This window comes from Pleurodeles waltl, chromosome 4_1, assembly GCF_031143425.1.
Source record: "Pleurodeles waltl isolate 20211129_DDA chromosome 4_1, aPleWal1.hap1.20221129, whole genome shotgun sequence".
In the NCBI taxonomy this organism is placed as follows: domain Eukaryota; kingdom Metazoa; phylum Chordata; class Amphibia; order Caudata; family Salamandridae; genus Pleurodeles; species Pleurodeles waltl.
In genome coordinates, this window is record NC_090442.1 from 830421477 (window position 1) to 830445319 (window position 23843).

A 23843-nucleotide genomic window follows, 5' to 3' on the forward strand; every position below is an offset into this window, starting at 1 on the left:
TCCCAGGTCTGAGAGGAGGGGGCACACCTTTGTAACGAATGTAACAGGCTGCAGAGAGTCAGATTCGAATCTGCCGGACCTCGTGCTGGAGCTTGGCGCCAGCTGCCAGCAATCCCGTGTGGGTAGATGAATCTCTTTCTCGCGGCTGACAGGGGTCATCAGCTTGCAGACCTTAGAAAGATGAAGCTGTAAATAGTTTCCCACACGGTGAAGTATTTGTTTTGCTTTGCATTCAATATCTTATAAATATAACCTGCTGTGTATATTGCAAACTGATATATTTTGTTTGATTAACGTGGGCTTGAAAGCTACTAATTCGTCATTCATAAATATTGTGGTTGGGGAAGAATTAACAACAATAAAAGTCTTCTTTGACCTCAGAAGTGTATTTCTGGTGGTTTATGTTAGTGCTTAAAAACTAGCTAAGAGGAAAGCACTACACCTCGCTAGACTGCATTGCTGGGAACCGCGACTTTTGCAGCTACTCCGGCCCCTGTGCACTTCCGGCGGAAATCCTTCGTGCACAGCCAAGCCTGGGTCCACGGCACTCTAACCTGCATTGCACGACTTTCTAAGTTGGTCTCCGGCGACGTGGGACTCCTTTGTGTAACTTCGGGTGAGCACCGTTTCACGCATCCTCGTAGTGCCTGTTTCTGGCACTTCTCCGGGTGCTACCTGCTGCTAAGAGGGCTCCTTGTCTTGCTCGACGTCCCCTCTACCACCTGGTCCAATTTGCGACCTCCTGGTCCCTCCTGGGCCGCAGCAGCTTCCAAAAACGCTAACCGCACGATTTGCAGCTAGCAAGGCTTGTTGGCGTTCTTTCGGCGGGAAAACACTTCTGCACGACTCTACAAGGCGAGAGGGATCCGTCCTCCAAAGGGGAAGTCTCTAGCCCTTTGCGTTCCTGCAGAAACTGCAGCTTCTTCAGTCCAGTCGAAGCTTCTTTGCTCCCGCAGCTGGCATTTCCTGGGCATCTGCCCATCTCCGACTTGCTTGTGACTTTTGGACTTGGTCCCCTTGTTCCACAGGTACCCCAGATTGGAAATCCAGCATTGTTGCATTGTTGGTTTGTGTCTTTCCTGCATTATTCCTCTAACACGACTTCTTTGTCTTTAGGGGAACTTTAGTGCACTTTGCACTCACTTTTCAGGGTCTTGGGGTGGGCTATTTTTCTAACCCTCACTATTTTCTAATAGTCCCAGCGACCCTCTACAAGGTCACATAGGTTTGGGGTCCATTCGTGGTTCACATTCCACTTTTGGAGTATATGGTTTGTGTTGCCCCTATCCCTATGTGTCCCCATTGCATCCTATTGTAACTATACATTGTTTGCACTGTTTTCTAAGACTATACTGCATATTTCTGGTATTGTGTATATATATCTTGTGTATATTTCCTATCCTCTCACTGAGGGTACACTCTAAGATACTTTGGCATATTGTCATAAAAATAAAGTACCTTTATTTTTAGTATAACTGTATTGTGTTTTCTTATGATATTGTGCATATGACACTAAGTGGTACTGTAGTAGCTTCACACGTCTCCTAGTTCAGCCTAAGCTGCTCTGCTAAGCTACCATTATCTATCAGCCTAAGCTGCTAGACACCCTATACACTAATAAGGGATAAATGGGCCTGGTGCAAGGTGCAAGTACCCCTTGGTACTCACTACAAGCCAGTCCAGCCTCCTACATTGGTTGTGCAGCGGTGGGATAAGTGCTTTGAGACTACTTACCACTCTTGTCATTGTACTTTTCATAAGAGAAAAATATACAAAACAAGCTCAGTGTATATACACATTGCCAAAAAGTTTTGCATTTCCTCTTTTCACTCTTTTCTAAGTGCTGAAAAGTACTTCTAACTTTCTAAAAAGTTCTAAAAAGTTTTAAAAGTTTTTTTTCTCAGTCTTTCTAAAAGCTCTGACAAACTTTTTCTCTTTTTCTATCACTTTAACTCTCTCTAAAAATGTCTGGCACAGGCCAAAATGTTGATCTGTCCAAACTTGCATATGATCACCTTAGCTGGAAACGAGCAAGGAGTCTCTGCATAGAGAGAGGTTTGAGTGTAGGGAAGAATCCTTCCTTGGAATTGTTACTTAACATGCTTAGAGAACAAGATAAGGCAAGAAGTGCCCCATCTGTTGAAAAAGTAGCTAATGGTTCCCAATCTGATCCAGGGACTCTCCCTGGAAAAGATTCAGGAAAGAAACTTCCTAGCCTGCCCATTACTAGACAGTCTAGCATAGTTGGTAATGATGTTGAGTCACACCATACAAATAGTGTTGTCTCACATCATAGCAAAAGCATTTACTCACACCACAGTGGTACTGATGTTTCTATTAGCCAAGCTGTTAGGGTGTCCTCTGTAAGGGACAGGTCTCCTTCTGTCCATTCTCACCATACTTCTGTTTCAAGGCATGTCCCTCCCACCCACCCAGATGACAGATTGTTAGAAAGGGAGCTCAATAGATTGAGAGTGGAACAAACCAGACTGAAGCTCAAGAAGCAACAGCTGGATTTGGATAGACAGACTTTAGAAGTAGAGAAGGAGAGACAGAAACTGGGTTTAGAAACCCATGGTGGCAGCAGCAGTATTCCCCATAGTCATCCTGCAAAAGAGCATGATTCCAGGAATCTGCATAAGATAGTTCCCCGTTATAAGGAGGGGGATGACATTAACAAGTGGTTTGCTGCACTTGAGAGGGCCTGTGCTGTACAGGATGTCCCTCAAAGGCAGTGGGCTGCTATCCTATGGCTATCATTTAGTGGAAAAGGTAGGGATAGGCTCCTTACTGTAAAAGAAAATGAAGCTAATGATTACAAAGTTCTTAAGAATGCACTCCTGGATGGTTATGGCTTAACCACTGAACAATACAGGATAAAGTTCAGAGAGACCAAAAAGGAGTCTTCACAAGACTGGGTTGATTTCATTGACCATTAAGTGAAGGCCTTGGAGGGGTGGTTACATGGCAGTAAAGTTACTGATTATGACAGCCTGTATAACTTGATCCTGAGAGAGCATATTCTTAATAATTGTGTGTCTGATTTGTTGCACCAGTACTTGGTGGACTCTGATCTGACCTTTCCCCAAGAATTGGGAAAGAAGGCAGACAAATGGGTCAGAACAAGGGTGAACAGAAAAGTTCATACAGGGGGTGACAAAGGTGGCAACAAGAAGAAGGATGGTAAGTCTTCTGACAAGGGTGGGGACAAATCTAAAAATGAGTCTTCATCAGGCCCACAAAAACACTCTGGTGGGGGTGGTGGGCCCAAATCCTCTTCTAATCAAAACAAGGAAAAGAAACCATGGTGCTATTTATGTAAAATAAAAGGCCATTGGACAACAGATCCCAGTTGTCCAAAGAAAAGCACCAAGCCTCCTACCACTACAACCCCTACTGCTACACCTAGTGTCCCTACTAATAGCAGTGGTGGTGGGAGCAAACCTACTAATAGCCAATCCAAGGGAGTAGCTGGGCTCACTATTGGTAACTTAGTTGGGGTTGGCCTTGTTAGGGAGGCCACAGAGGCTGTGTTAGTCTCTGAGGGGGCTATTGATTTAGCCACCTTAGTTGCTTGTCCCCTTAATATGGATAAGTACAAGCAGCTACCCCTAATAAATGGTGTTGAGGTTCAGGCCTACAGGGACACTGAGCCAGTGTGACTATGGTCATAGAGAAACTGGTCCACCCTGAACAACACCTACTTGGTCACCAGTACCAAGTAACCGATGCTCACAACAACACACTTAGCCACCCCATGGCTGTTGTTAATCTCAACTGGGGGGGGGTTACTGGTCCAAAGAAAGTTGTGGTAGCTTCAGATTTACCTGTAGACTGTCTATTAGGGAATGATTTGGAGACATCAGCTTGGTCAGATGTGGAGTTGGAGGCCCATGCAGCAATGCTGGGCATCCCAGGGCATATTTTTGCTTTGACAAGGGCTCAGGCCAAAAAGCAAAAAGGACAGGGAAGCTTGGATCCTGGAACAATGGACCAAGTGCTCCCTAAAGCTAGGGCTAGTAGAAGCAAACCACTTCCTACTATCCCTCCCTCTACAGTGGATTCAACTTCTCAGGAAGAAGAATTCCCTCCCTGTGCAGAACCTACACCAGAGGAGCTGGAAGCAGACACTGCTGAGCTTTTGGGTGAAGGGGGGCCTGCCAGGGAGGAGCTGAGTGTGGCACAGCAAACCTGTCCCACATTAGAGGGTCTCAGACAGCAAGCTGTCAAACAGGCTAATGGGGATGTCAGTGACTCTCACAGAGTTTACTGGGAGGACAACCTCTTGTACACTGAGCACAGGGATCCTAAACCTGGAGCTGCCAGGAGACTAGTGATTCCTCAGGAGTACAGAAAGTTCCTCCTAACTCTTGCACACAACATTCCCCTAGCTGGGCACCTGGGTCAAATGAAAACTTGGGACAGACTGGTTCCATTGTTTCATTGGCCTAGGATGTCTGAGGACACAAAAGATTTTTGTAAGTCCTGTGAAACCTGTCAAGCCAGTGGCAAAACAGGTGGCACTCCAAAGGCACCCCTTATTCCACTGCCTGTGGTTGGGGTTCCCTTTGAAAGGGTAGGGGTTGACATAGTTGGCCCCCTTGACCCTCCTACTGCTTCAGGCAATAGGTTTATCTTGGTGGTAGTGGACCATGCCACAAGATATCCTGAAGCAATTCCTTTAAGGACCACTACAGCACCTGCAGTGGCAAAGGCCCTCCTAGGAATATTTTCTAGGGTGGGCTTCCCAAAGGAAGTAGTATCAGACAGGGGAAGGAATTTCATGTCTGCATACTTAAAGGCCATGTGGAAGGAGTGTGGTGTAACTTACAAGTTCACAACACCCTATCATCCACAAACAAATGGACTGGTGGAGAGATTTAATAAAACTCTCAAAGGCATGATTATGGGTCTCCCTGAAAAACTCTGCAGGAGATGGGATATCCTGTTACCATGCCTCCTTTTTGCCTACAGGGAGGTACCCCAGAAAGGAGTGGGCTTCAGCCCCTTTGAACTTCTTTTTGGACACCCTGTTAGGGGTCCACTCACACTTGTAAAGGAGGGTTGGGAACAACCTTTAAAAGCTCCTAAGCAGGATATTGTGGATTATGTACTTGGCCTCAGATCAAGGATGGCTGAGTACATGAAAAAGGCCAGCAAAAACCTTCAGGCCAGCCAAGAGCTCCAGAAGCAATGGCATGATCAGAAGGCTGTTTTGGTTCAGTACCAACCAGGGCAGAAAGTGTGGGTCTTGGAGCCTGTGGCCCCAAGAGCACTCCAAGATAAATGGAGTGGACCCCACACAATTGTTGAAAAGAAGGGAGAAGTCACCTATTTAGTTGACTTAGGCACTGCCAGGAGTCCCCTTAGGGTGCTCCATGTCAACCGCCTGAAACCCTACTATGACAGGGCTGATCTCACCCTGCTCATGGCAACAGATGAGGGACAGGAAGAAGACAGTGATCCTCTACCTGATCTCTTCTCTTTCACAGAACAAGATGCTCTGGTGGAAGGTGTAGTTTTGGCTGATTGTCTTACTGCTGAGCAGAAAGACAATTGCATAAATCTCCTAGATCAATTCTCTGAACTCTTCTCTACTGTGCCAGGTACCACTTCTTGGTGTGAGCACACTATAGATACTGGAGACAGCTTGCCTGTCAAAAGTAAGATCTATAGGCAGCCTGACCATGTCAGGGACTGCATAAAGCAAGAGGTCCAGAAAATGTTAGAACTAGGAGTGGTTGAGCACTCTGACAGTCCATGGGCTTCTCCTGTGGTACTGGTACCAAAACCCCATTCCAAAGATGGAAAGAAGGAAATGCGGTTTTGTGTAGAGTATAGAGGTCTCAACTTGGTAACCAAAACTGATGCTCACCCTATACCCAGGGCAGATGAGCTCATAGATACACTGGCATCTGCCAAGTATCTAAGCACTTTTGATTTGACTGCAGGGTATTGGCAGATCAAATTGTCAGAAGATGCTAAACCTAAGACTGCATTTTCAACCATTGGAGGACATTACCAGTTTACTGTAATGCCTTTTGGTTTGAAAAATGCACCTGCCACTTTTCAAAGGTTGGTGAACACAGTCCTGCAAGGGCTGGAAGCTTTCAGTGCAGCATATTTGGACGATATAGCTGTCTTTAGCTCCAGCTGGGATGATCACCTGGTCCACCTATGGAAAGTTTTGGAGGCCCTGCAAAAGGCAGGCCTCACTATCAAGGCTTCAAAGTGCCAGATAGGGCAGGGTAAGGTGGTTTATCTGGGACACCTTGTTGGTGGGGAACAGATTGCACCAGTTCAGGGGAAAATCCAAACAATTATTGATTGGATTCCCCCTACCACTCAGACTCAGGTGAGAGCCTTCCTAGGCCTCACTGGGTATTACAGGAGGTTCATTAAGAACTATGGCTCCATTGCAGCCCCTCTTAATGACCTCACATCAAAAAAGATGCCTAAAAAGGTATTGTGGACAGCTAACTGTCAGAAAGCTTTTGAGGAGCTGAAGCAGGCCATGTGCTCTGCACCTGTCCTGAAAAGCCCTTGTTACTCTAAAAAATTCTATGTCCAGACTGATGCATCTGAATTAGGAGTAGGGGCAGTCCTATCACAACTTAATTCTGAGGGCCAGGATCAACCTGTTGCTTTTATTAGTAGGAGGTTGACCCCTAGAGAAAAGCGTTGGTCTGCCATTGAGAGGGAGGCCTTTGCTGTGGTCTGGGCTCTGAAGAAGTTGAGGCCATACCTGTTTGGCACTCACTTCATTGTTCAGACAGACCACAAACCTCTACTTTGGCTAAAACAAATGGAAGGTGAAAATCCTAAATTGTTGAGGTGGTCCATATCCCTACAGGGAATGGACTATACAGTGGAACATAGACCTGGGAGTAGCCACTCCAATGCAGATGGACTCTCCAGATATTTCCACTTAGACAATGAAGACTCATCAGGTCATGGCTAGTCTTATTGTCCTTCGTTTGGGGGGGGGGTTGTGTAGGAAAGTACCATCTTGCCTGGCATGTTACCCCCATTTTTCACTGTATATATGTTGTTTTAGTTGTATGTGTCACTGGGACCCTGTTCACCAGGGCCCCAGTGCTCATAAGTGTGCCTGAATGTGTTACCTGTGTAGTGACTAACTGTCTCACTGAGGCTCTGCTAATCAGAACCTCAGTGGTTATGCTCTCTCATTTCTTTCAAATTGTCACTGACAGGCTAGTGACCAATTTAACCAATTTACATTGGCTTACTGGAACACCCTTATAATTCCCTAGTATATGGTACTGAGGTACCCAGGGTATTGGGGTTCCAGGAGATCCCTATGGGCTGCAGCATTTCTTTTGCCACCCATAGGGAGCGCTGACAAATCTTACACAGGCCTGCCACTGCAGCCTGAGTGAAATAACGTCCACGTTATTTCACAACCATTTTACACTGCACTTAAGTAACTTATAAGTCACCTATATGTCTAACCTTTACCTGGTAAAGGTTAGGTGCAAAGTTACTTAGTGTGAGGGCACCCTGGCACTAGCCAAGGTGCCCCCACATTGTTCAGAGCCAATTCCCTGAACTTTGTGAGTGCGGGGACACCATTACACGCGTCCACTACATATAGGTCACTACCTATATGTAGCTTCACAATGGTAACTCCGAATATGGCCATGTAACATGTCTATGATCATGGAATTGCCCCCTCTATACCATCCTGGCATAGTTGGCACAATCCCATGATCCCAGTGGTCTGTAGCACAGACCCTGGTACTGCCAAACTGCCCTTCCTGGGGTTTCACTGCAGCTGCTGCTGCTGCCAGCCCCTCAGACAGGCAGCTGCCCTCCTGGGGTCCAGCCAGGCCTGGCCCAGGATGGCAGAACAAAGGACTTCCTCTGAGAGAGGGTGTTACACCCTCTCCCTTTGGAAAATGGTGTGAAGGCAGGGGAGGAGTAGCCTCCCCCAGCCTCTGGAAATGCTTTGTTGGGCACAGATGTGCCCAGTTCTGCATAAGCCAGTCTACACTGGTTCAGGGACCCCTTAGCCCTGCTCTGGCGCGAAACTGGACAAAGGAAAGGGGAGTGACCACTCCCCTGACCTGCACCTCCCCTGGGAGGTGTCCAGAGCTCCTCCAGTGTGCTCCAGACCTCTGCCATCTTGGAAACAGAGGTGCTGCTGGCACACTGGACTGCTCTGAGTGGCCAGTGCCACCAGGTGACGTCAGAGACTCCTTGTGATAGGCTCCTTCAGGTGTTGCTAGCCTATCCTCTTTCCTAAGTAGCCAAACCCTCTTTTCTGGCTATTTAGGGTCTCTGTCTCTTGGGATTCCTTAGATAACGCAAGCATCACACACATGCAGACACACCAACATCCACTGCCTCCACTGTGTCCCCCTCCTCCTCGTCTCCCTCCTCCCTCCCAGTGACGTCTACATTCACACCCGCATGCACTACATCTACAGCCACTACGTCCCTCTCCAGCACACCGACCACCACACCCAGCTCACGTGCAGTCACCACCCCCACTTCCATTCACACGTCCCCTGTGTCCTCTCCCGGTGTGTCTGTGACGCCCCCTCCCAAGATACACAAATGCAGGCACACACCCACCCAACAGCCATCCACCTCACGACAGCCTGCAGCGCATGCACCTTCACCCAAAGTCACCAAACGAACACCTCCTACAACCACCACCTCTTCCTCCACTCCCAAACCCCCTCCAGCTACCCGTCCCAGTGTTCCTAAGAAAGTTTTCCTGGCCAGCCTTGACCTCTTTCCCTCACCTCCACACCCCCTCCGTCTCATAGGTCCCTAACTAGCACCTCAGCCACAACCTCTCCGGGACCAGTGGTGCCTCTAGTCACCGGAATCTGGAGTGCACCGGCCACCAGGGCAGCCAGTGTGGCACGGAGCCACAGCACAGACAGTCCCCCACCTGTGAAGCATCAGAAGTTGGTCAGTGCCCGGCGGGAGAGGGGGAAGACTCCAGCCACCAAAGCCACTCCCAGGGGTCCCGGTGGGAGTGTGGTTTCAGCTGTGACACCTTCCAAGGTGGGGAAGGGCCACAAGAAACCCGGCAAGTCTGGGAAGAGCAGCACAGCGGAGTAGACCGCCATCATCCCCGCTGCCCAGGAGGCTACCGCCAGCACCAGCCCAGCTGCCCAAGAGGCCACCGCCAGCACCAGCCCAGCTGCCCAGGAGGCCACCGCCAGCACCAGCCCAGCTGCCCAGGACAAGACCGCCAGCACAAGCCCAGCTGCCCAGGAGGCCACCGCCAGCACCAGCCCAGCTGCCCAGGACAAGACCCCAAGCACAAGCCCAGCTGCCAAGGAGGCCACCGCCAGCACCAGCCCAGCTACCCAGGACAAGACCGCCAGCACAAGCCCCGTTGGGCCATGAAGGACCGCCAGCAAAGGCCCTGTTGGGCCATGAAGGACCGCCAGCAAAAGCCCCATTGGGCCATGAAGGACCGCCAGCAAAGGCCCCATTGGGCCATGAAGGACCGCCAGCAAAAGCCCCGTTGGGCCATGAAGGACCGCCAGCAAAAGCCCTGTTGGGCCATGAAGGACCGCCAGCAAAAGCCCCGTTGGGCCATGAAGGACCGCCAGCAAAAGCCCCGTTGGGCCATGAAGGACCGCCAGCAGCTGAGACCCTGCAGTGGAGACCGCCATCTCAAGCACCGCTGCATAAGGCACAGCCATTTCAAGCACCGCTGTAGAGGGCACCGCCATCTCAAGCACCGCTGCACAGGGCACCGCCATCTCAAGCACCGCTGGCCCATGAGCGGCAAGGGCACTGACGCAACTGAGTCCGTCACGGGGTGAATGAAGCACTCTGGGCACAAAGCCTCCTCCAGTACCAGTGGAGAGATACATCCACTCCCTCTGATCTTAGCAGGATGAAGCACTCTGGGCACAAAGCCCCCTCCAGAACCAGTGGATAAAGGCATCCACTCCCTCTGTCCTTAGCAGGATGAAGCACTCTGGGCACAAAGCCCCCCCCCAGAACCAGTGTAGAGATACATCCACTCCCTCTGTCCTTAGCAGGATGAAGCACTCTGTGCACAAAGCCCCCTCCAGAACCAGTGGAGAAAGGGATCCACTCCCTCTGTCCTTAGCAGGATGAAGCACTCTGGGCACAAAGCCCCCTCCAGAACCAGTGGAGAGATACATCCACTCCCTCTGTCCTTAGCAGGATGAAGCACTCTGGGCACAAAGCCCCCTCCAGAACCAGTGGAGAAAGGCATCCACTCCCTCTGTCCTTAGCAGGATGAAGCACTCTGGGCACAAAGCCCCCTCCAGAACCAGTGGATAAGGCATCCACTTGAGAGACTGTGGCTTTGCAGACTGTGGCTTTGCACTCCCAGGATGGAACAGTGGGCAAACCACCCAGTTTAGAGATTTGAGAGACTGTGGCTTTGCACTCCCCAGAATGTAACAGTGGGCAACCCACCCACTGTAGAGACTTGAGAGACTGTGGCTTTGCACTCCCCACGATGGAACAGTGGGCAAACCACCCACTGTAGAGACTTGAGAGACTGTTGCTTTGCACTCCCCAGGATGTAGCAGTGGGCAACCCACCCACTGTAGAGAGTGGAGAGACTGTGGCTTTGCACTCCCCAGGATGTAACAGTGGGCAACCCACCCACTGTAGAGAGTTGAGAGACTGTGGCTTTGCACTCCCCAGGATGTAACAGTGGGCAACCCACCCACTGTAGAGACTTGAGAGACTGTGGCTTTGCACTCCCCAGGATAGAACACTGGGCAAACCACCCACTGTAGAGACTTGAGAGACTGTGGCTTTGCACTCCCCAGGATGTAACAGTGGGCAACCCACCCACTGTAGAGAGTTGAGAGACGGTGGCTTTACACTCCCCAGGATGTAACAGTGGGCAACCCACCCACTGTAGAGACTAGAGAGACTGTGGCTTTGCACTCCCCAGGATTGAACAGTGGGCATGTGGCCCCCTCGTGGATTTGGCGTAGTGCACTCATCCGGCTGAGGTGCCCCCCCTTTCCCTCCCCCTGAGGTGCCTGTTTAGTTGCTGTCTGATGCCCCTGCAGTGTTCTCTCTGTCATGGTCGGGGATCTTGTGTGGACCTCGCCCATACCGTGTGGTCCCAGTGTTCCACAGACTTTCTTAGAACACTAACTGGACTACTATGCTTGGTGTATATTATGTACATGGTGTATATATATATTTCTGCCTACTTGCTTTTAATATATTACAATGGTTACACTAATTTTCTATTGTCTTTGCATTCTTCCGGTGGGTTTGGGGGGTTTAACTGTGATGTATTGATATGCATTTTTTGTGTGTTGTTGTGGGTGAGGGTGGGGGTGTTGCGTGTGTGTCCCCCTGTTTTTTGCCTCCACCCTCCCCTGTGTCGTAGGTGCAGTACTCATCGCGGTCTTCGCCGCCGGCGTTCGTGCTCCTGGTAGAGGAGCAAGAAGATAAAGGCTGGGAAAATGTGGAGCCCTGGTTCCATGGTGTCCTCGTTCCTCGTGGAGTGTGTAGAGGTGAGCGTTTTCCCTTCGGGATTCCTGTTTCCGCCGTGTTTTTATCCGCGGTGAATCTGCCCCGGAAAAGGTGGCGGATTGGCCTGTCATAATAGTGTGGCTGGTACATTGTCTTCCGCCTGTCTGTTGGTGGTGACCGCCGCACTGTTTGTTTGTACGGCCATGGCAGTCGGAGTGTTAAAGTGGCTGTCTTTGTTGGCGGTTTCCGCCACGGTCGTAATTGCAAATTTTTTACCGCCGGCCTGTTGCCGGTCTTACCGCCGCTTTAACACCAACCGCCAGGGTTGTAATGACCACCTTTGTCTCTGTGCTGGCTGTAGGAGGTGTGTGGTGTGTGCATTGTGAAAGTGGTGTGTGTTTTTGGTCCTATTGTGCTGTCTGCTGTTCTTGTTGTCTAAGTTTATGGTTCTTTGCATCTTGTAATTGTATGTTGTCCATTGTATTGTTGAGTGTCTGTTCTTTTAGGGGTTTTATAGTTGTTAGGGTAGGGGGAAGGGTACGTTTTTTGGGTGTTGTAGTTTTAGGATGGGGTTTCTATTTGGCAACATGTTTGGCACGGCCAGAGCCCAAAATATGTCAGTGGAGGAATGGGGTGCCTACTGTGGTTCGTGTAACACTATGGGGGTCATTCTGACGGGCCAACGACCGCGGAAGCACCGCCAACAGGCTGGCGGTGCTTCCATGGGCATTCTGACCGCGGCGGTACAGCCGCGGTCAGAAACGGGAAACCAGGGAATCCTCCACGGCGGCGCTGCAAGCAGCGCCGCCATGGGGATTCCGACCCCCTTACCGCCATCCTGTTCCTGGCGGCTTTCACCGCCAGGAACAGGATGGCGGTAACGGGTGTCGTGGGGCCCCTGGGGGCCCACATTGATTTTCAGTGTCTGCTAAGCAGACACTGAAAATCGCGACGGGTGCCACTGCACCCGTCACACGCCTTCAACTCCGCCGGCTCCATTCGGAGCCGGCTTCCTCGTTGAAGGCGCTTTCCCGCTGGGCCGGCGGGCGGCCTTCTGGCGGTCGCCCGCCAGCCCAGCGGGAAAGCCAGAATGGCCGCTGCGGTCATTTGACCGCGGTGCGGTCATTCGGCGGCTCCCGCCGGGCGTGCGGTTACCGCCGCCGGCGGGAGTCGGAATGACCCCCTATGTGCCTAATATGATATGCACTGAAGGCTGGGTCAGCAAGGTATACCCTACTCAGGAGAGGTGACAGCATTGGGCCAAGGTCCCATTCCAGATGGCCCGAATATTCAACATTCATCAGAGTGTACACCAACTAAAACGTTGTTGGGAAGACATTGTTGCCCTAGAGGGGGATCTTCTTGACCACCTGGGGATCGAAGTTGGTGGACCCACTGGTAAGTTCGAAAATGTCAAAACTGCTAAATATAGTAACTGCATGTTTGTATGACAAATGTAGAGATTGAAGGAGTATATGTTAAGATTTAGCTGCTGGGCAGTGCTTCAAGCAGTCATGCTGTGAAGCCCTACATCTAGAAATGACGATATGTAAGAAGATGAACTTTTCTTTCTTTTACGTTAGCAATTGGCACAAATAGCTGCCATGTGCCAAGGCAGGCACCCTTGCACCATGTTGCAAAGGTGTCAGGGTTGCAGGTGTGTGTTCTCTTGTGCAGGAAAGGTGAACTTCCTGCACAAAAAAACAAGGGAGGTGATTTCAACATTGTATGTGTGTTGCAGACTGCAGCACACATAAAAAATATGTAAAAGAATGAGACACGTAATTTTGCATCAGTCCCAAGTTTACATCATGTTGAAAATAGTGCTATGACTCAAATGGCATTGGTGTGTCTTGGAAATATCCATTGAAATACCCTTGGCACAGATACCTATTGCAGTGTGAGGCAATGCTGCCACCCACGCAGCATTGCCTACTTCATATTACAAGGCCATGAAAAGCTACACTGGCTTGTATGAAGTGGCCTTGTATATATGGATCTGAAGTGTGCTCTGCCGTTCCGTTATTGAGAGTGTCATTCTTGTGCCACATATGGGTTTGTAAAAAGCCAGATATCGTGTATCATGAAGGTAGAGATACATATTTGAGTTATGATGCCATGATACACTGTATGACTGATGCCTAAAAATGAGATGACACAGTGGTCTGTTCACAGTGGCCTTACATTTGCAAAAACACATCATGCTGTGAGGGCTAGGCCTATAGGTGATGTGAGAGACATTGGGAACTGTTGAATCAGTATTGACATACAGTCTACTGCACCTGATACTTGAGGTGCCAGGCACTGTGTAAGAATCCTGCAAAATGGACAACATACATCCATTATCTGGACCTTCACGCTTAGCCCTATGATACATGGCCAATGTACTGGTAGCAGTAAGCATGAGTAACGTCAATGTACTGTGCTACATATGTACACAGTGTAGATGATCAGCATTCACACAACATTGTACCTTTTCTTGTCTTTCAGGTGGACCTGCAAACTACACCTGTGGTGAGGTCGACACATTTCAGGACCCTAATGCTACCAGTGTCTCCTGATTGTGTACACAGTTAAGAATGCCTGAGTTCACGTATGTTGTTTTGCATGCGGTGTGAGGTGCATCATACGTCAGCTGAAATAAACTTGTGCTGACATGTTGGGACACCACAGTAGTATGCCAAAGTGGCATGCACAATACAAAAGCCAACTTTGTATTATAGTAGAATACCCTATGTAGTCGGGCACACATGAAAGTTGTATCAGAACCTGAGGCGCTGATGTTGTGCCAGCCTTTTTTCTCGCTGCCCTGTGTCAAAACAAATGGGCAGGGATGCGCGGTACCTGACACACAAATAGCTGCCATGTGCCAACGCAGGCACCCTTGCTCCATGGTTCAAAGATTGCCTGTGTTGCATGGATGATTAAGGGGCACCTTCCTGCACAAAAACAATAATGAGAGGTGTTTTCCTCCTTCTAAGTGTGCTGCAGAATGCAGCACACACAGAAAGAGGAAATATGGGGAGAAATAATATTTCTCCCTGTTGCGCCACCCTTACACGACCCCTGGGGGGATGTAGGAAACTGACACATTCCCAGATTTATGAAACTTTGTAAATCTATGAATGCGCCAGGTTCTATAGGTTTTGCGAGGAAACATTCACAGAAACACTGATGGAACGCCCCTTTCAAACAGAATAATACATGAAAAGGGGCCATATTTACAAGCCCATGAAAAGCCACATTAGGTGGCTTTGCATAGCCTTGTAAATATGGCCCTGCAGTCTGCACCGCCGGTGCGTCAAAATAAGAGATGCACCAATGGCATAGGCTGCTTTTAAATGAGGCCCTGAATATTTATGAGGAAATGTTCTACATGTCAGCAGTCCACACATGACAATGCAGTTAAAGGCCTGACTCATGCCCACATATACACAATGCCCTATAACAGATACGTGTTCATACCTTTACTGTGGTATGAGAAGTTTAAGGCCAATTTGTTCATTCCCACAGGCATGTATGCACATTTTCTATATGCTGGCCAATTCACATTCCACCTACTGCTGTTGTTACACATACTAGGTGGGATTGGGAACTTTGGGGTTTAGAACACTTGGTAGCAGCCATTAGGGTTACCTTGTCCTCGTTCTTACAATCCCATAATATCTTCTTTGGCTAGATCCTTACACGGCCAAGATAGTAGAACATTAGTTGTTTAACTGCAAGAGATCATCATGTTCCTTGTGACAATTGTTCATTATTCCTTATATAGAATCCTTTTTCGAGCTGGATATGCCACTTGTGCTGTTACTATATGTTCATGCATGTAATTGGTGACAACAGGGACTACTTCATCTTGGTCTGCTACACATGTCCTTCCTCTCCAGCAGACAACATGAATCCAGAGCAGAAAAAAGCTTTTCTGTTACATTTGAAGAGATAACACCACCTACAACATTTCTGCAAGGCATTCCGAAAAACGGGGCCGAAGTTTGAGTAGAGCAAGGCAGCAGGATCCCGGAAGTCACCACCACATGGAAAAAGACAGGGTGAGAGATCAATCCCGACTGCTGGGGATAATGGAACAATATTTGCAGACATTGCAGCTGTCCCGGGCCCTGTAGTGTCTCACCACAGGGAGTACAAGCTACACCTGTGCCTGGCTCCAGCATGGACCAGCAGGCCAATGATAACCTTAGACTGAGGCTGGCAGGCCTCGAACTACAGGTTGCCACCATCTTGATGAAGATGGACAAACTACAAAAGTCTGTAGACAATATTTTGGCCCAACTTTAGTGGGCTTTGGACCTGTTGCCCCTTCCCTGTATTTTTAAAATTGTTTTTACATCTGATGTTTGCATGGTGTAGTATAGGGATTAGATTCATGTTAGGCTATGAACTTCATATATGTAAGCTCGGGTGACTACTTGCTAGTACAGATGCGCATATGTTTCACATGCACTTTTAGCCTTTCCCTGGACTGGCTATTTCATTTGTCAATTGCACGCAATTCCGTTTTCTGAATCTGTAGAGTATCATGGCCAGCACAAACAACATGGGGTACTCCATCTTATAATTACCAGACATACAAAAGCTGTTTGGGGGAAATTATTTTATTTACAAGCGGTCACAGGAGCAAGTTGCAAGTGGCAATTCATGTTTCAACAACCCTAACTTTTCATCTTAGCCAGGGAATGTCCAGACAGAGTCCAATGGGGGATCCATTACAATGTACATAAGTGGAAGAGGGATGTTGCAGTGAGGAAGAGAACGATCAAATTGGCAACAGGGAGCAAAGCCACATTGGCCATCCTAAATTGCTTGAGGTCAACAGGTGGGACAGCAAAATGAGGTCAGTAGCAGTTGTCACATCCACTGGAATGGCTGAAAACTGGGCAAAGGAGAAACAGCCATTTTGGTACAGAGAGATGCTACCGGGCAGTTTTATGTTTGAATGTGGTTAAGTCCACATCTTCCTACTCTGATGTGTGTGCTGCTTCCTGTGAGAGGGGCATTGTAGGTGCCTGAGGCAAAGGAGGCACACACACATCTTAGGGTGAAGATGTGGGTTGCCTGTCTGCAGAAGAATTTCTCTGTGTCAGAAAGTGATGCAGTACTGCACTGAGGAGGGCTTCCATGTTTGCCAGCACAGCACCAACATTGCAGTGGTAGGCACCCCTGGTGGCAATGTGTGAGTCCTGCTTCCACTCCGTTCACTGCAGGATACTGCATATTTCCCTCAGCTGTTTGGCAACCTTGCTGGTGTCACTTTGCTAGGGCAGTTGTTCATGCCTCTACCTCATGACACCAGCGATATCAGTGAGGGACTGTTGGAGTCAAGAAGCGGAGTGTAGGTGCCTCGTATAGCAGACAGTGTATCCTTATTTTGGAAAAAGGCACCTATGGACTGCCTCCAGGGTGCCCACCATGGTCTCCATCCCCCCCACACACCACATCTATCATGTCTCACTGGACTCCTACTGCAAGACGCTAAACTTCTACTTGTGGGTTCTCAGAATCCAGGGCTAGGTGTGGTGTGGCAGGTGTTTGTTGTCTCATGGCTAGATCCTCTGGAGACCCCGCTTTGCTGTTTCACCTTTCCGCAGCTAGAGATGTTGTGTTGAAGGAGCCCAGGATTTGCCAGAGCATGTCTTGCTTTAGGGTTGGCAGGCTGCCATCATCACCCAGATCATCATCCTGGACAGACAGTTGTGGGTACAACCTTTGCAATGTGAGAGAACAATGTTAACGGTGCCTTAGGTCAGATGTTGACATGATTAATGTGTATGTCTTTCAGACTTGCAAACGTTTCTAATTAATTATAACATTGAGCCATCGGATGTATGTTACTTCAGAAGTATGGAGTCTAATTTACACACATGTTGCCTTTCAGATGGCAGTATCTCTACAATCTTGAAACAACAACTGTTTGACTGACAAGACAGACGTTTTGTCATGACACACATTGCAACACAGTTACACAGGTCACTAGGCCTACCATTCCTGCAGTTACAAGATGATATAGGGCCTCATTCCGACCCTGGCGGTACAAGACCGCCAGGGCCGGGGGCAACGGAAGCACCGCCAACAGGCTGGCGGTGCTTCATTGCCCATTCTGACCGCGGCGTTAAAGCTGCGGTCAGAAAAGGGAATCCGGCGGTTTCCCGCCGGATTTCCCCTGCATGGGCAGAACCTCCATGGCGGCGCTGCAAGCAGCGCCGCCATGGAGATTCCGACCCCCTTCCCGCCATCCTATTCCTGGCGGTTTTTACCGCCAGGAACAGGATGGCGGGAAGGTGTGTCGTGGGGCCCCTGGGGGCCCCTGCACTGCCCATGCCACTGGCATGGGCAGTGCAGGGGCCCCCTAACAGGGCCCCAGGGAGATTTTCACTGTCTGCATTGCAGACAGTGAAAATCGCGACGGGTGCAACTGCACCCGTCGCACCCCTGCAACACTGCCGGCTCCATTCGGAGCCGGCCTCTGTGTTGCAGGGCCTTTCCCGCTGGGCCGGCGGGTGCTCCCTTGGCGGGCGTCCGCCGGCCCAGCGGGAAAGTCAGAATGGCTTCCACGGTCTTCTGACCGCGGAGCGGCCATTTGGCGGTTCCTGCCAGGCGGGAGGCGTCCGCCGCCCGCCAGGGTCGGAATGACCCTCATAATGTCCACATTTGACCAGGTAATTTGCATTCTTTCTTGTGAAGCCTATGGTGATTGTGTCTTGACATGTGGACACTACTTTAGTTCAGATTCAAAATAATCCTTATCATAGCTGCATTCCCTGTGGCCATCATCATGCACATTGGTCATTCTTGTTGGCAAGGGTTGAACTGGTTGCAGTTATCCATACCAAATCTACACAACAAAGAAATATTGAGAGACAGAATGAATGTGTGAGGACATGTGCTTCCCATGTATTTCCTATATCTGTGTCCGCAGATTGAATTATTGCATTCCATTTTGGCTACATCAGTTGAGACAGTGGGCAATGTATCTCAGGTTTGGAGCTATGATCAATGTCACACTAGGTAAGTTACTGGCACAGACACTCCCCCCCAGTTGAGGTTTACAAAATGTTGGTATCTGCATAGTTTGACACATCCTTTGGCACAGGGCAACTCACTTGTACTTGTACATGCCTCCTCTGAGACTACTGATATAGGGCCAGGGACTCAAATTACTGCCACACAGTGATGCAACCCAGATTGACTCTCATGTGCTACAACATCGACAATATGTGTGACCATGTCCAGAGTACTGACATGTCTTGCTGTTTTTGAGGTCTATGGATCAGGCTGTACCCCATATGGTAGTGGAATTCATTAGAATGATATGTATCCACCCAGTTTCCATACATGATTGGGCACCTCCATCTCAGTCTCCCACCTTTGACGACTGATGCCCTTTGTGGTGGTGGACTCGTTTTGAATTTCTCTTGATTGATCCCTATTTCACACCATTCAAATTAGACATATGTAGCATTGTGAGACAATTTGCATTCAAGCTCCATCCTGCCAGATGCTACATCTTCACACATGAGCACATCACATGTAGGATGTGATGCTCCAATGTGGTCTTACATGTCATCCCTTCCCAGCTGCCACACAAGTGGGACACTATCAGACACAGCAGCACATTTGTACAAGTCTGGCTATCTTGCACTACATTTTTCTATTCTGACCACCTTGCTACACCATGTATCCACATTCAGACACTGTGGTTCTATCTACTCAGCCAGCACAAACTTTCCACTGCACTTCAATGGGCCCACCAGGACATGACACCATCTTTGTTTTGCACACCAATGGCCCTTTGATGACTATCACTAGCATTGCCCAGAACCAATCTTATTTGGTACAAGACATGGGTTCTCTTGGTCCCTACAATGCAATGTCATATTACACCTATGTTGTCTCACCACACACATAAGGGCAGCTGAGTGATGTGTATTGTTATGACAAATGATCTGCATGTGGCACTTGGCATGTTTTTAAGTGTTGATACTTCACATACTACACACCTGATCCCCCCCACCCCCCAATGAGGTGAGCTGTTTCTCTTTTGACAGGCACATGCCTTTGGATTCCGTTACAGTACATATTTATGTGCCCATGTCAGACACAGTAGCCTCATGGTATAAGTGGGCCTGCATTGTTCCCATCAGGTTGTATATGGTTCACGTGTCCATGCATGACACATTGTTGCAGTCCATGGTGCATATGTTCATGTAGCTTCTGCCACCAGTACTTCACTATTTTTGACACACCAGCAGGGCAAGCTGATATCTACAAGGCCATGCACAGCCACTTTGTGTGACTTTTCATGGCCTTGTGGATATGGAGTTAGGCAATGCAGGGCAAGTTGCTGCATTGCCTTACTTTGTGTCAGAGAGGCATTTCAATGGGTTTTGCGGTGGGTTTTCCCATGCAACACCCAAGGATTTTGACTCCTTCCCTGATTTACATTTTGTTAACCTGGGAACGTGTCACATGCCTACACCTCTACAGGGGAAGTGGAAGGCGTAGAGATACAGCGCATTCCTGGTCTTTTCTTTGGTCATAGGCCAGCCCAGCAAAAAGGCTTGCAGCACTGCCCTGCACAAAAAGGTAGTAAATGAGGCCCATGGTTCTGATGACTCATGTTGTGTATTACACTACACATGTCAGTAGACACTGGCTGACATGGACCTTTGATGCACTTCACACATGTAATGGTTAGACGTGTCACAGACTGACGGAGCTGTGTAACATATTACAGGGCAGTGAGAGAGTCATTTTGATATAATTTAATGGGACGTGGTCCAGACCCTGGCCTGTTGCCCTGCAGATGGCACTGTGTAGTGCTGGGACATAGCTGACAGCAATGTACAACATGACTTTGTTACCACCATTTCCCCTTGTTGATATTTACCCTGTGTCTGTGGTTGTCCCTCATGTGCTGCACTGTCATATCTGGGGAGTCCAGCCACCAACTCGTCTGTAATGACAGCTGCCACCCACTCCTCCAAGACATCCAGCTTCTCCTGGGGTGCAGGGCTCCCTCCTTCGGTCTGCATTGCTGCCTTCAAATTGTTTGCCAGTTTCTCCTTTGTCCTGCACTTATAATCATACCACCACTTCTTGCCATCGATGACAGTCCTTTTTGCTTGTCCCCTGCTGTTGCCCTTCTCCACAATGGCCTGCCAAATGGCCTCTTACCCCCCTAGTGGCAATTTGGAGGTGGCAAATAGCTGGTGTTGATGTTGCTCAGACACCTCAATGATCAAGATTTCATTCTACTCCTCATTGAATTTGGGCTTCCGCTTCCCCTGTGAATCTGGCTGGACATCCTGGCTGGTGCTGGGGTTGTTGTCCTTGCACAGCTGCCTGCTCCATGGCTGCCTTCAGTGAAGTTTGCCACTGTTTTCCCACTGATGTGTCACATTTTGTATTTGTTTACTCATTCCATGCACAAAAGTGATGCAGGGCTAATTTGTGTCACTTTATGTTCCGCAAGTCAGACTTGCGTCACTTTTGCAGCAGTAGCGTCAGATTTGCCTCCGAAATGATGAACACAGATGCATCATTTTTCCTGACGCAAACAGGTTCATTGCTGTGTGCCGTAAAAACCTGGCATACCGTAGTGCAAGTATTTTTGATGCATTGTTACCGAAACACAACAATGTGTCATTTCTTGTAAATGAGGCACTCTGTTCTTGCCCACCTAAAACATTCTAACTACATGAGGCCACATGGAACAGATCAGTATGGTATATAAATTTCTGACCAAGTCTTCATGATTCACAGCAGAATTAAAATCCATGAACAAGCAGAACTATAGACATGAAACTAAATACCACAAACATAAGTGCTCCATTAGTAGGGCTAAATACTATGCCTCAAACTGTTAAAAAAACAAACATCTTACTTGTAAAACATGTGTGGGACTTTAAAGTAAGAAACACTAAAAAAAAGTCAGTCAGCTGCCATTTTGCCATGGGGGGCGTGACCAAGATGGGGGTCGGTCCTTGACCAAGATTGCGGGGAGCGGGGTGACCAAGATGGCAGATGAGTGAGATGCTCCCTTCGGTCTCTACATCCTGTGTGATCCTTTAGCCACCTACAGCACCCTTACTGCCTGCACCGCATGGACCCCTCCGGACACCTGTGGACCCCTGCCCCAGTGGCAGTAGCCCTCACCAGCTTTCCTTGGCGGCTCAGACTGGATGCCGTGGGCAGAGACTGGGGACTCTGCAAGGCCGGGCCGGCAGGCACAATGGCGGGTGTCGCAATTTGGGAATGAGTGGCGGGCTGCACAGCCACATCCCAGAAGATACTGTGGCCAGCGCTCGGGCCTTCTGTGTTGCTTCTGCTTGGGCCTGGGCTTCCCCCTGCTTCAGGCCCACAGACAGTCCCCTCAGATGGACATCGCTACCTTTGGACCACTAGAGGAAGAAGGTCACCGCCTCATAAGCTTGCAGCCAAACAGGTAGTGAATGTGGGGTGCCTCCCAGGTCTTCTCTAATCTGCCACGGGGAGGAGGGGTGGAGGAAGAGATGAGTACCCCCTCTTTCTACTGCCCTTGGGATGATCACATTGGATCCGACGGGCCTGGGGGCCCAAGCAAGGCCAGCTGATTCCTGCCATGGCCCCAGCAAGGCCTGACGACGCATTGCAGCATTGAGCCCACAGGGCCCCTGAACTCACACCGCCCTCACTGGCAAGTGAACCATCCAGCGGTCTTCCCTCAACCCTGGTGGAGCTTACTGTTGGCTGGGCGCCACCTGCACACCTCCACTGTCAGGGAAGCAGACACAGAACCCCCCCAACTCACCATACTAGATGGGAGGTGCACCAATAGTGAGGTCGAGCTGCGTACACTCCAGACCCAGAACCTGGCTTACTCGTTATCCTGCATTGGCTTGCTCTTCCTATCCTAGGGGGCTCTGGACAGCACTGGACACTTTTCTGTACAGCACAATTTTGGTAACACACTCATAAATCTTCGACTCAGCCAACCACCCTCAAGGGCATTGAGACGGGGCACTACTCCTGCCACGCACCCTTCCCCATCTTGGTGAGCCGTCTTCCAGGGACTCCACCATGTCTGCCGCCTGGGCCAAGAAGGATCACTCCCTCAGAAACATGCTCACGAAATCCACCGTGCCTGCGGGTGATAGCAAAGCACCTATGCAGGACATAGACTACCCTCTCAACCCAGGGGACCTGGAAAGGCCAGTGAGAAAGTCCTTCCCTGAGGCTCTCTTTACCTCTCTCCGTGATGATCTACAAGTGGTGATGAAGGACCTCTCTGCAGACCTAGGAGAGGTCAGACGAAACTTAGAAGAAGTTGGTGACAGGGTATCCGCTATGGAAGATTGTGAAACTGGACAAGACAAAGAGGTAGAATGGCTACAACAAGAAGTCGTGTGCCTGAAGGAGCAGCCGTCGAGTTCCAAGCTCATGACGAAGATCTAGAAAACTCCTCCCGGACAGAACAACGTGAGAATTAGGAAAGTCCCAACACATGCAGAGTAACCAGACCTCAGAGAATATGTAGAGGTCCTGTTTCGCCATATTCTGGGAGTATTGGAGGGCCACAGACATACAACTAGACCTCGTTCACAGCGTGGGCACCACAAGGCCAGATGAGACCCCTCCTGCTTATATCTTGATCTGTGTCCATGATTTTCAAATGACGGAAAACATCCCCTGCAAGGCCCAGGAGGCCCACCCGATCCAATTCCGGTGCCATACCCCCGGGTTATACCAGGATTTAGCAGCAATAACCCATCAAAAACGGCAAGAATTCTGCCCCATCATGGCCCACTTACGCCAGACCAGGATAACATATTCCTGGGGCCACCCTTTCAGGATCATCTTCCGCTACAATGGGAAATTGCTCCAACTGGGATTGCTTACTGAGGCCTGCACCATCCTTGGCATAGAGGATTCTGATACAAGTGCCAGTTGTGAAAGGCCACCAAACAACAACAAGAACAAGTCTTTCCGGTGGCACCGAGCCAGAACCCCCCCACTAGCACCAAGCTGGACCCCGTAACTATGGCCAAGGAGAGGCAATCAGTGCTTCAGACACTAGCAGGGGACACCGAGAAACCGGGGGACCATAACATAGAGGAGTAGTCCTTTCCACAACACTGCTCTTCCAGGCAGGAAGGCATCATGGGGGTGGGGATGGGGAGACGGTCACCTCATGCAGTTGGGACAATCTTGCGAATCTGCCCTTGCTGAACCGTTGTGCCTCACTCCATTGACCAGTCCGATTATGTTGACTACTAACGAAGATAGGCCTTTTTGACATGTTCCTTTATGAATGATGTTATTCCTTTTTTTTTGTTACTAGGGCTGTTATTCCTTCATCCTGCACGGTGGCTCCAAAGCAT